Raw genomic sequence first — 11,575 nt, 5'->3', positions numbered from 1 at the left:
TGGTCGGATCTCAAGTTTCCTTTCCGCTGCCGTGATCCTGGCCCACCTGTAATTATTGTTCGTTTGGTTTTGTTAGTCTCCTGATTTTTTCTTTATGGATTTTTTGTGGTTTAGTAGAAGTTAGTGTGAGGCCGTTGTCTCCCATCACCTTGTGCTTTGAAAAACGGGGAGTTAATTTATCCCTCCTGTTTTCCTTTCTAAATATTATGTCTCCTGGTTGTACTGTGACCGGGTTTTGTCTGTCTACATTCGCCGCCTCTATTCTTTTGTTCTTTTCTTGCTGAACCCTTTCCTTAATTTTTGGATAAAGCTCGGCTTAAAACGCATTAATCTTCTGTAAGTACTCGTGTTCGTTGTTAAAGGACACGGTATTCAGGAAGTTATGCGTTCTCCCCGTGAACAGCTCCTGCGGTGTTAGTTTCGTCGCTGAATGAATGGCATTATTATAAGTTATAAATGCCTCATCCAGGACTTCCTCATGTTTGCTTTCGAGTTTGTTTTTCTTCCTTGTCTCATTTATTAGCCTATATATTTCTGTAATCGTCGAGTGCAGTCTTTCGACCGTAGAGTTGCTTGACGATTGCTGAAAGGATGTAGTGTGTAGCTCTAATTCGTATTGTCTACAAAAATCCTTGAACAAGTTGGAAGTGAATTCCACTCCTTGGTCACAGACTATCTTCTTAGGCACTCCGAATAAGGCCATGAAGCTCTTTACTGCCTTAACGATATTTACGCTTTCTTTTGCTGGAATTGTTAATCCCCAAGCGTATCTCGAGAACTTGTCAATTATGGTTAGTACACTTTTCTTGTTTACAAAATACAAGTCCATGTGCACTATTTCCATAGGCCTCTCTGGTGTTTCTGTCAGGCTGTATATTATCTTGTTTGGTCTCCTATCGTACTTCTGAGTCTGGCAACTGTCACAATTATTTATCGTTTGTGCAATTGCCTGTCTCATGTGTACGAAAAACACCTTCCTTTTGAGGTGAGCTAACGTCTCTTCTATCCCCCTATGGTTGCTTTTCTCATGATATTCTTTAATAACCTGTTCTTGCTCGTTTTTCTCCGTTATATCCGGCAATAAGACTGTACATCTTATTGCCCTATACAACTTACTGTAAGCACAGTATTTGCAATAAACGTTTTGGATCACAATCACCAGATTTTCTGGGATCAATAGCGCCACCGTTCTTTTGGGTTTTAGGATTTCTTTTAACCTACGACCAATTGTTTCCTCATCAAAACAGTTTTCCGTCCAAGTTATTCTTAATTTATTCCTGAATGGAATTTGTTTATCTATTCTCCCTACTCTACCTTCCTGTATGACCACCTGATATACTCGTTTAGTGGTTTCTCTGATATTGGAAATCTCAACTGGAGATCTTCCCCCGCAGAGTGGATTGTCTCTCCATTGGTTGCCATCTCTGAGGCATCTTCCAACACATTGAGCTCCGGCTGAATTCTGCTCAGTGCGTCAGCCACCACATTCAGCGAACCCTTCTTGTATACAATTTCATAGTCGTACTCCAACATTTGGAGTCTCCATCTCACCAGCTTGGAATCGGGTTCCTTGACACTCATTAACCATGTTAATGGTCTATGGTCTGTGACTATCTTGAACTTTGTGCCAAATACATAATGCCTAAAATGCTTAATCGCCCAAATAATGGCGAGCATTTCTTTTTCTATTGTGGCATAATTTACTTCTGATTCTGACAGGGTTCTACTAGCGTATGCTATTGGTCTGTCCGTTCCCAAATTTCCTTGGGATAGGACGGCGCCAATAGCATAATTACTTGCATCTGTGGTGAGTATGAAAGGTTTAGCAAAGTCAGGAAACTGTAAGATTGGGTCATTATACAGTAAGGTCTTGCATAGCTCAAATGCATCTCTATATTCCTGGTCTATCTGCACAGCCCTCTTTCCTTTCAACTGTCTTGTCAATGGCTTTGTTATAGCCGCGAAATCCCTTATGAACTTCCTATAGTATCCTAACAGACCTAGGAACGACTTTATCTGCTTCCTAGTCTTGGGAATCTCGAATCTTTTTATCGCTTCGATCTTTCCTGGGTTCGGTCTGATTCCTTGCTGGGTTACTACGTGTCCTAAGTATTCCACTTCCTTTCTTAAAAATTCTGTCTTATCTAATTGCAACTTGAAGTTTGCCTCCGCTAGCTTCTTGAAAACTTTTTCTAAATCCGTTACGTGTTCTTGCAGGGATGTCGAGTACACCATAATGTCATCCATATATATCAGACAACACTTCCCAAGTAAGTCTCCGAAAATATTATTCATTAACCTTTGAAATGTTGCTGGGGCGTTATTTAGCCCGAACGGCATTCGGACATATTCGAAGTGACCCCCTTCTGCCGAGAAGGCAGTTTTTGGGATGTCTTCTTCCTTCACCTCGATCTGGTGGTATCCACTCGCCAGAACTAAAGTTGAGAAATATTTAGCCCTACCCAAGCTATCTAATACGTCATTGATTAATGGCATAGGGTATCTGTCTTTGAGTTTTCTATAGTCCACCACCATTCTCCATTTCCTCTCTCCGGAGGCATCCTTTTTCTTGGGCACTAGCCACACCGGCGCACTCCAAGGAGAATGGCTATGTCTAATGATTTTCTGCTCTAACAGCTTTTCTAGTTGTCTTCTCACCTCCTGTCTTTCTTGGAATGCATACCTGTACGGCCTTGCGTACACCGGTATGTCGTCATTCGTTCTTATTTGGTGCTTGACCGCATTAGTGAATGACAAATGGTCTCCTTCTTTATGGAATACTTTCGGATATTTCTTACAAATTCTTTGGAGCTCTTCAAGCTCCCCTCTATTCAAGTGTTCCGTTCTGATCTTATCGAATGGTATCCTCCTATTTTCATTGTCTGTCACCTCTATATTGTTGAGCTCGAAATGTTGGTCAGTTTCGAATTCAGCACCTTCCAACGGCTCCTCTAAAAATAATTCCTGGTCTTCCTCTGCATAGTTTGTTATTTCAACCAGGCTCCTTCCAGTCACTGCCCTATAAATTCCTTCTGAAATTATCAAATCCTCCTTTACTATTGTTTTGTTTAACAAAAAATCTCCATCGGGTACCTGTACCGGAATAGGAATGACTGTCTTTGTCCCTGCTTCTATTGAGTGGACCTCACTGGGCCTATACTTAGCGAAATGTATCTGCAATTCTGTGTCTACCGTACGGAACCGACCTTTCTCAATATCGATCACGGCTTTCATTTGTTGTAGCAAATCTATACCTATTAAACCTTCAAAAAATTGGTGGAATTTGAAAAGTAATAACCTCATTTTTCCTACTCCTCCGAATTCTCTGAACATTGGTACGTGTGCTTCTTGCAGAATAGTGTGGGACTGTGTAATTGTTTTAATGGCTATGGGGTCTTTCAGCTCCTTCACGTACTGCGATTGAGCTAATTCGGGACGAATGAAGGAGTAAGTAGATCCTGTATCAATTAGTAACTTTATTGTTTTTTGTGGAGTGATTTTGATCTTTACATATGGTAGGGTGGAGTGGCCCCTTCTAGCTCCTAAATATCCTGTTGGTTGTTCGAGGCTGATTGCGAAAAATTTGCATCATCCTCCTGAATATTATGTAACTGACCGCTTGTCGACGGTCGATTTCCGCCCCTCTCTGCGTTGTTGCTCTGAGTCGAATTATATGACCGTCTTGAATCGATCGTGTTATTCGACTGCCTTGAATTGTTCGAATTATATGACTGCCCGGAAAAGTTCGAATTCCTAGTCATTCTAGTCTGTCCACTGCCTACTGCGTCGCCAGCCGCTTGGATGGCTAGCTGGCCCTCTCTAGGCTTGTTGTTGTTATAATTATTGTTTCCATACCACTGTCTGCCTCGGCTATTCTGTCCATAATTCCACTTATTATTCCTGTTTTGATAATTTCGGTATGGTCTTTGATAGTTGGAAGTTTCTCCTTGACTACTACTGTCTGTCCTGAATGGGTTCCCCATCATTGGATACGGAAATCCAAATCCTGGCCATCCATCCATATTCGGTACCGGAAACGGCATTGGGAACTGCGGTTGGGCATTAGCTGCCCACCGGTATTGAGACCACATGCCAGTTTGCGACTCCGGCCCTGGATTGTCTTGTTTGTCCAGCTCCTGTTTCGGAAGTACTTTACCCTCTTTGGTCTGGGTTTCGGTCGGTCCCTGGCCCTTTGCCTCTTCCTGTGCTTCTTGTAAGGTACCCAAATTTTTCTCTCTACAAGCAATTTCGTATGCCTTGGCTGTATTGGGCACCTCCATGTTTCTGATAGTTACCCCTATTGGGCCCTTCAAGGCTGAAACGAAAGCGTTTAACGCAATTTCTTCGTACCATTTAACCTTCTCGCTCCTCAACAAGATGCCCTGCTCATTGGATTTAACTAGGCTCACTAGGGCCTTCTTCAGGGTCATTACTTTCGTATATAGGGTTTCCAACTCTAATTTATTTTCCTTAATATGAGTCAACTCCATAATCAAATCCTGCTCGGATCTCTTATCTTTGAAATGAGTAATTAATATTTTCTTTATTTGATCCCAATTTAATTCCGACTTATCCAAGTCAAGGACTTTATCTGCTTGTCCTATGATCTTACTCCTTACCGCTCTAAGAGCGATTATTCCTATATTCGATCTTTCCTCCCCTTTTATGAGGCTCAGTACCTGTTCCACTGCTCCCATAAAACCGTCTAACTTTCCTGCCTCTCCTTCATACTTCGGAATTATTTCTACCAGGTCTATTACCTTGATAGCTTCTAACACGTTTGTTGTTGCCATTGTTGTAGGCCTTCCTTCGTCTGTCATTGGTTTATGGATTCGATTACTTGTGCTTTTGCGTCTACTTCTAACTTGTTTTTGCTTCTCGCTTATGTCTGTGTTTGTTTCTTAATTACTAGTGCTCTTAAATTGTATGTGTGTGTAATTGTGTACTTATTTTATCGTTTTAGTTATATAGGTTATCTTCTGTTTGTTGGTAGTGTGTCGTGTTTCAACGAGCTTCCGTGTGGTGTAATGGAGTTCTGGAATTAATTTAAAATGAGTACTTTTCTCTTAATCGATTTTTAAACAAATAAATATCAACAATGGGTCTCAAAATTTTATTATTTATTTCTTGTTATTGTTATTGTTTCCCTGTCTTCCTGTCGTCTAAACTCATTGAAATAACTACGATTGCTGTATATTTATTCTCTTTATTATTATTATTATTATTTTATTATTATTATTTTATTATTATTTTTCCTTCAAGTTACCCGACATGCTGAAGCTAGCCGATCGGCTGTGCGATACAACCTCACGACCAAATGCGGACAGACATTGCCTTTAGGGTATTTGTTTTGGCCATCCCCATGCTACACGAGTACCCCGTTCTCTACAGTGTATCGCCTAATACATGTGGATAGTCTCTTATATTGTTCTTGTTTACCAGTACCTCACCTCATCCCCATGCTAAGCGGCCGCCTTGTGCATTACAGTGCGCCGCCCAATACATGTTAATGGGTCTATATAAACTTTTTATTTTAGTTGTTCCATCGAACTGGTACTTCCCTTGCTAAGCGGCCGCTCTGCTTCCGCAGTTTGCCGCCTAATACAAATGAAAGCCCAATCCGATAGTATTCATTATAAATCGACATTTCTTCATATTACTTTGCCCCCTTTCTCATGCTAAGCGGCCGCCTTGTGTAACACAGTGCGCCGCCTAATACATGTTAAAGGAGAAAATTTATTTATTTATTATTGTTTTCTATTTATAAGCTTGCTCCCGAACTCTAGTCTGCTAGTCTACATCCCACTGTGCATGCACCGATCGAACCGCTCGACCGTCTTCTGTCTTGGCTTGAATTTGCCGCCAGCCGTTGCCAACTCGACCCAACCTGTCTGCACTCTCCCGGCTGTCATCACTCAAGAACGAATACCACCGCTGTCGTAGCACGAACTGTCTGCAACATGTTTCATCCGCCCTTCGTTGGCGATCGAACGTTCGACCGAGCTTTTCGGTTCGCATCGAACCATCGACAACCACGACCGCCTGTCGCCACTTGTCGACGGCCGACCGTTCGATCGAACCGTTCGACGCAACCTCGAACCGTTCGTGCCACACTCGAATCTTCCATTTAATTCGCGAAGACAAACACTATTTAATTTAATTAAAATTCTAATCTAACTCTTTGGTTATTAAACATTTCCACTTGTATCTTGGTCACTTTTTATTTTATTTTTTCTCTCTGCTGTTGTGCAGCTTCGGTCTTTGCACTTGTCCTACACTCCCCTTTACATTTTGTCTGCGTTTGGAATTACTGCCTTTATTTCCATTTTTCATAACTTGTTGCTTGCATATTTTTATTATTTCTTTCATTTGTTTATTTCCGTATGCTCATTGTGTTTAGTTTTATTTTTTTATTATATTCTTTTTCATTTCAGCTTTATATATTTCTTTTATACTCCATTTCACCCACTTCACTCTACTCACTCTCTTACATAATAATGCTAAACGTTATCCAGAACATCTGTCCTTCCTTCTGCTTCCTTTCGCCGTCTCGGATCCTTCCTGTGTCCTTGGTTAAATCCGTTCTTTGACGAAAGCTACCGTCTGCGCCAGTTATCAATAAGTAGGTTCCTTTGATGATTGTCCCCGACAAGATCCCGACCAAATTAAAAGTTAGGTGTTTGCTGGTTTCAAGTTAAACCCAGAATGAATGTCTTTATTTTATAATTCTTCGTTCAACCTTATTGTTTACGTACAATGTGCTGACCTAGCGGAATGGATCTGTAATTGGACCGGATGCCTATCTGGGGCTTGGACTCAGCAGTGGTCGTTTGGTGGTGTTTGGTGGTGTTTGTTTGGTTGGCGACTTTGTTGCTAGCTGCTTGGTAACTGTAGGGGCTTAGGTGGGGGACCGCCGATGGAATGTGCTGAGGCGGTAACTCCTCCCCCCTCAGACTGAACTACCGACCATAGTGGAGCGATGGTTGGTGTGAAGGTGACCGGTGGAGCAATGGTTGGCGTGAAGGTGACCGGTGGAGCAATGGTTGGCGTGAAGGTGACCGGTGGAGCCTCTGGTGTGAAGGTGGTCGTCCTTTTTGAACAGGTGGCCACGGCTAACACCACTATCAGTAACACGGTTAGCATTGTATATGTCGCTGTTGTGTGTATTGTTGTTCCAGCTTGTATTCTGTTGATTTGTAGCTTCGTTTCGATATCTTCCAACTCTAGCTCGTGTATTCCCAATTCTTGGGTTGTTCTATTTTTCTTAATGGCTTCGGTTTGAGGTATCTCCAATTTTAGCTTTGTTGTGCCAAGTCTCTCTACCGCCTCGTACTGGACGTTGTTCACCATGGTTCTGCATTCCTCAAATGCGATTAATGCCGATCCATTTACCGTTCTCTCTTCCCCGCAGTCCGTTTGCAGCTTAACATTTTCTCCATTGAAAATCGCAATATATCCTTCTTCTGGCTCAAAGATCCTGGTTCTGAGCCCAGCATCCCTTGTTTCGCAGTCCGCTTCCTTTCCGCTGATCAGGTTTTTTAAACAATTTTCATTTATCTGATTTACAATTTTGTTGTTCTTACATGTATACAAATTTCTAATTTTTTGACATTTGTTTTTGTAGTAGTACATTTCTTCATTATTCATTACCACGTATTCTGGCGTTATTACAAATTCTGTCTTATTCATAGGTAGGGCTATAATCCTCTGTAAAGAATACGTTTCTTTCTTAAAAATGGGTAATTCTATCGCAAATATTAAATCTGTCTTATTCATAATCGCTTTGAATTCTAGAAATTCGTACATGTGCTCTTCCGATATTATGCGTAAGCCCTGTTCTTCTAATTCTTGTACGCATTTGGCTGTTTTCTGCTTGTCGAATATGAATTTTGAAATTAATCCAATTTTTGCCAATAACAAACTTTCGGCTACATCATTTATATTTAATCCGAGCATGTCTATTGTTACTGAAATTCTGTCGATGTATTATAACTTATAAATTCTCTTATCTTCCTCTAAAAATGGTTTGCTTATTCCGTTTTTGTAATTGTTAATAAATGTCGTTACTCGTCTTTGCTCATCGTTAATATATTTCGTCAAGTTCTTAAACCTTATCATGAATTTAGCTCCTGTACTCTCTTGTGAACTCAAATTCTCCTTCAATCTTCTTTCCTCTTCCTGCATCTTCCTTATCTCCTCTTCTAACCTCTCTGCGTCTTCCGCGTCTAAGTTTCCTGTTATGGATTTAACGACAGATCCTAATCCATTGATTAGTCCTCTTGCTTTCCTCTTCCTGGGGCATATTGCCTCTAATCTGTTCTTGATCATCTGTAATTTGTCCTGCAAAACCCTAACAAGGTCTCTGGTTTCCGAGTCTTCAATTACCTCCGTAAGTGTTCGTTCTAACTGTTCTATTGCCTCTTGATATTCTTGTAATTTTACCACGTGTACCAATGTTTTATGTGTTTGTATTATCCTTGCTTCGCCTAGATTTATTTGTGCTAGTGGTTCTTCCCCTAGCAATGGTCGGATCTCAAGTTTCCTTTCCGCTGCCGTGATCCTGGCCCACCTGTAATTATTGTTCGTTTGGTTTTGTTAGTCTCCTGATTTTTTCTTTATGGATTTTTTGTGGTTTAGTAGAAGTTAGTGTGAGGCCGTTGTCTCCCATCACCTTGTGCTTCGAAAAACGAGGAGTTAATTTATCCCTCCTGTTTTCCTTTCTAAATATTATGTCTCCTGGTTGTACTGTGACCGGGTTATGTCTGTCTACATTCGCCGCCTCTATTCTTTTGTTCTTTTCTTGCTGAACCCTTTCCTTAATTTTTGGATAAAGCTCGGCTTAAAACGCATTAATCTTCTGTAAGTACTCGTGTTCGTTGTTAAAGGACACGGTATTCAGGAAGTTATGCGTTCTCCCCGTGAACAGCTCCTGCGGTGTTAGTTTCGTCGCTGAATGAATGGCATTATTATAAGTTATAAATGCCTCATCCAGGACTTCCTCATGTTTGCTTTCGAGTTTGTTTTTCTTCCTTGTCTCATTTATTAGCCTATATATTTCTGTAATCGTCGAGTGCAGTCTTTCGACCGTAGAGTTGCTTGACGATTGCTGAAAGGATGTAGTGTGTAGCTCTAATTCGTATTGTCTACAAAAATCCTTGAACAAGTTGGAAGTGAATTCCACTCCTTGGTCACAGACTATCTTCTTAGGCACTCCGAATAAGGCCATGAAGCTCTTTACTGCCTTAACGATATTTACGCTTTCTTTTGCTGGAATTGTTAATCCCCAAGCGTATCTCGAGAACTTGTCAATTATGGTTAGTACACTTTTCTTGTTTACAAAATACAAGTCCATGTGCACTATTTCCATAGGCCTCTCTGGTGTTTCTGTCAGGCTGTATATTATCTTGTTTGGTCTCCTATCGTACTTCTGAGTCTGGCAACTGTCACAATTATTTATCGTTTGTGCAATTGCCTGTCTCATGTGTACGAAAAACACCTTCCTTTTGAGGTGAGCTAACGTCTCTTCTATCCCCCTATGGTTGCTTTTCTCATGATATTCTTTAATAACCTGTTCTTGCTCGTTTTTCTCCGTTATATCCGGCAATAAGACTGTACATCTTATTGCCCTATACAACTTACTGTAAGCACAGTATTTGCAATAAACGTTTTGGATCACAATCACCAGATTTTCTGGTATCAATAGCGCCACCGTTCTTTTGGGTTTTAGGATTTCTTTTAACCTACGACCAATTGTTTCCTCATCAAAACAGTTTTCCGTCCAAGTTATTCTTAATTTATTCCTGAATGGAATTTGTTTATCTATTCTCCCTACTCTACCTTCCTGTATGACCACCTGAATGTTATACTCGTTTAGTGGTTTCTCTGATATTGGAAATCTCAACTGGAGATCTTCCCCCGCAGAGTGGATTGTCTCTCCATTGGTTGCCATCTCTGAGGCATCTTCCAACACATTGAGCTCCGGCTGAATTCTGCTCAGTGCGTCAGCCACCACATTCAGCGAACCCTTCTTGTATACAATTTCATAGTCGTACTCCAACATTTGGAGTCTCCATCTCACCAGCTTGGAATCGGGTTCCTTGACACTCATTAACCATGTTAATGGTCTATGGTCTGTGACTATCTTGAACTTTGTGCCAAATACATAATGCCTAAAATGCTTAATCGCCCAAATAATGGCGAGCATTTCTTTTTCTATTGTGGCATAATTTACTTCTGATTCTGACAGGGTTCTACTAGCGTATGCTATTGGTCTGTCCGTTCCCAAATTTCCTTGGGATAGGACGGCGCCAATAGCATAATTACTTGCATCTGTGGTGAGTATGAAAGGTTTAGCAAAGTCAGGAAACTGTAAGATTGGGTCATTGCACAGTAAGGTCTTGCATAGCTCAAATGCATCTCTATATTCCTGGTCTATCTGCACAGCCCTCTTTCCTTTCAACTGTCTTGTCAATGGCTTTGTTATAGCCGCGAAATCCCTTATGAACTTCCTATAGTATCCTAACAGACCTAAGAACGACTTTATCTGCTTCCTAGTCTTGGGAATCTCGAATCTTTTTATCGCTTCGATCTTTCCTGGGTTCGGTCTGATTCCTTGCTGGGTTACTACGTGTCCTAAGTATTCTACTTCCTTTCTTAAAAATTCTGTCTTATCTAATTGCAACTTGAAGTTTGCCTCCGCTAGCTTCTTGAAAACTTTTTCTAAATCCGTTACGTGTTCTTGCAGGGATGTCGAGTACACCATAATGTCATCCATATATATCAGACAACACTTCCCAAGTAAGTCTCCGAAAATATTATTCATTAACCTTTGAAATGTTGCTGGGGCGTTATTTAGCCCGAACGGCATTCGGACATATTCGAAGTGACCCCCTTCCGCCGAGAAGGCAGTTTTTGGGATGTCTTCTTCCTTCACCTCGATCTGGTGGTATCCACTCGCCAGAACCAAAGTTGAGAAATATTTAGCCCTACCCAAGCTATCTAATACGTCATTGATTAATGGCATAGGGTATCTGTCTTTGAGTTTTCTATAGTCCACCACCATTCTCCATTTCCTCTCTCCGGAGGCATCCTTTTTCTTGGGCACTAGCCACACCGGCGCACTCCAAGGAGAATGGCTATGTCTAATGATTTTCTGCTCTAACAGCTTTTCTAGTTGTCTTCTCACCTCCTGTCTTTCTTGGAATGCATACCTGTACGGCCTTGCGTACACCGGTATGTCGTCATTCGTTCTAATTTGGTGCTTGACCGCATTAGTGAATGACAAATGGTCTCCTTCTTTATGGAATACTTTCGGATATTTCTTACAAATTCGTTGGAGCTCTTCAAGCTCCTCTCTATTCAAGTGTTCCGTTCTGATCTTATCGAATGGTATCCTCCTATTTTCATTGTCTGTCACCTCTATATTGTTGAGCTCGAAATGTTGGTCAGTTTCAAGTTCAGCACCTTCCAACGGCTCCTCTAAAAATAATTCCTGGTCTTCCTCTGCATAGTTTGTTATTTCAACCAGGCTCCTTCCAGCCACTGCCCTATAAATTCCTTCTGAAATTATCAAATC

Source organism: Drosophila subpulchrella, unplaced genomic scaffold (genome assembly GCF_014743375.2).
Source record: "Drosophila subpulchrella strain 33 F10 #4 breed RU33 unplaced genomic scaffold, RU_Dsub_v1.1 Primary Assembly Seq45, whole genome shotgun sequence".
Lineage (NCBI taxonomy): Eukaryota > Metazoa > Arthropoda > Insecta > Diptera > Drosophilidae > Drosophila > Drosophila subpulchrella.
This window is presented reverse-complemented; position numbering follows the sequence as displayed.